Raw genomic sequence first — 2,820 nt, forward strand, 5'->3', positions numbered from 1 at the left:
GGAGAAAAAAGGGAGAGAGGGAGGGAAGGGGTAAGGGAGAGGGGAGGGAGGAAAGGAGGGAGGTCAGTTAGATTTTTTTAAGGAATGCCAGAAACATCTTTTCTATAGGAAAAGATGAAGGCAGAATGAGAGAGACTGGTGTGGGGGAGACCCAGAAGAACCCTGCTGGAATCCTAAAATTCTACAGCTTGTCCTCTCCACTCCCACATATATTAGACCCTGACCAGGGACACTATCTCTTCCAATGAAAGATGACACATTTTATTTATTTAAACCACTGGGCACATAATGAGTAACAAGAGTCTTCATTTTAAAACCAGCACTTCTCTTGCTGTGTAAGGAACCCAAAGCATCAATGGCATTGGGCAGGTAGGACTACAAGGGAAATGATAACCTTCTAATGAGAATGTATATGATTGAACATAATGAAATGTTTTTAGGTGCAGTTAGTATAAAGACATTGTAGAAAATACAGTTCAATGACATGGTACAATAAAACATCCTGGTTCCAACCATTAACCAACTTCTCCCGAAGAGAAGACATCTCTACTGGATGACTGGCCTTGAATTAGGCCATTCATATAATCCACAGTGACATAAATTGCCATTACTAGCAAATGAACATTTACAAAGTGGGACATGGGGGAATAGTCACAGAGCTGGAAGGCTAGGCCTGGGAACTTTGTATCTCATGGAGATGCTTTTCATAAAAAGACAGGGGGGGATCAGTGACACTTCTAAAAATGGATATTAATAGCAACATTGTATTTATATGTGCTACTATTGATTTTAACATATTTATATTCTCAGGTGAAACTATGATGTTAAAAATAAATCCTAATACTTATTATTTTGAGAGAACTTTATATTTTTCAAAATAATATATATATTATCGTCATTACTAACAATTTATATTTTCATTTTAATGTCTGAAAACTGTTCCGTTTTTATAACAAAATTTTCCAACCATTTGAGAGGATGCTTTTGACGTGTTATCTTTTTCAAAGAAAGGTAATCCAATATATATCCAGCCCACTCCATAAGATGGGAGTCTGTCAACATCATATAAATCAAAGCAGAGGTAAGAGAGAAAGGGATTTTTAAAATCTCTCATATTTGTGAAATATCTATCATGCAATTATTATCATACATTGCTAATTTACATCTAAGTTCACGTAATGATCCACATTACCTGACAAGGCATCATCTCAGATGAGGAGACCTGAGCTCAGAGAGGTTAAAAAACTAACCCAAGTTCTTTCTGAGAGATGCTATATAGCTAACCCAGCATTCTCCCACTGGTTCTCCGGCTTCAAACCCCATGTTCTTTCCACAACTGCATTCTACACCCACATGTTCCAGTGAGATCAAAAATGTCCTCCTGTGTGAGAAAAATGGAGCATGCACGCCACTCCTCATATCTGTTCTTCTCTCCACTGAGGGACAAATCTCAGGACACACAACACAGGGCAAAAGAAGAGAACAAATATCAAGCCAGATGTTTCCAATTCCTACTACAAAGTCCAAAAGCAATACAATTTTTTTCCCTCAAATTGACATCTGTGCTCATCCTCTCCCTAGCATCTCCTGTAGGGGCATTCTTGGAAGTTTTCCTTCAAAGCTTGAGTGCAATCTCACAATCCTTTACTGCTATAACTCCAGGGAGATGATAACAGTTAATCTAGTTGGCCAGGTATAACCTGCCTACCTCTAAGTGTAGTCCAAGAGTCCCCAGTTTCTTTTCTTCTTTATTGTTTGTTTTGTTTTTTCTAGAATCAGGATGTCAAATAGAGAATCCTGGCCTCTCGTCAGTCATTCAAGGTCCTTTATTACTATTCATATCTTTAGGATAAACATTTTTTTTGCCTGAGCAAACTGGTTTCACAATTGCTATCAAAGAAATCGTACACTTTATGATTCTCTTGTCTTTTGCAAAGGTTTTCTGTCTATATAGCCAAGTTCAGTATTCCTTTTAACTCCAAAATAATATTCCAGTTATCTCTGAGACTCCAGATTACCTGGGCCACATTCAACTCTACGTTTTTGATGATGTCTTCCTAACATTTGCAAAGTATTTCAATTTTCTCTATATATTGATGCTGTGTTAGTTAGCTGAGGCTTCCATAACAAAACACTACAGACCGGGTGGCTTAAAACCACAGAAATTAATTTCTCACAGTTCTAGAGGCCAGAAGTCCAAGATGAGGGTTACAGCATGGTTCTGGTGAGAACAATTTTCCTGGTTTGCAGATGACTGCCTTCTTGCTGTATCCTAGAGAGACATGCTGGTGTCTCTTACTTTTCTAATAGAGGCACCACTTCTATTAGATCAAGGCTCTACCTTATGACTTCACCTAACCTTAATCACCTCTTTAAAGGCCTTATCTTCAATAGTTACATGGATGGAGGTGGTGGTAGCGGGAGAAAATTAAGGCTTCAGTATATCAATTTTCCGTGGACACAATTCAGTCCACAGCAGATGGTTACTGTTTCACGCATTCTCATCTGGTAAATTTTGTTGGCAAGACTTCCCGGAACTCTCTTACACAGTAAAACTCACCAACCAACACTCCTTAATCGGTTGTGTGGCTATGCAATTCGGGCTAAAAAAAGTAGCTTCAAAACATCACAATGTCCAACTAAAATGTTCATAATGGATGTCATTGCTGCTAATCCTATCTCACATTCAATAAACATCTTTCATTGATATCACCCATTTTAAAAGTTAGATGTATGGGTATTTATTTGTTTTCAGCACTGCTCTGCCACTTTCATCATTTTAGTCTCACTGATATGCAGATAGGGGGTGGCAAGAGGAGA

The sequence above is a fragment of the Pteropus vampyrus genome, unplaced genomic scaffold (assembly GCF_000151845.1).
Source record: "Pteropus vampyrus isolate Shadow unplaced genomic scaffold, Pvam_2.0 Scaffold3, whole genome shotgun sequence".
NCBI lineage: Eukaryota > Metazoa > Chordata > Mammalia > Chiroptera > Pteropodidae > Pteropus > Pteropus vampyrus.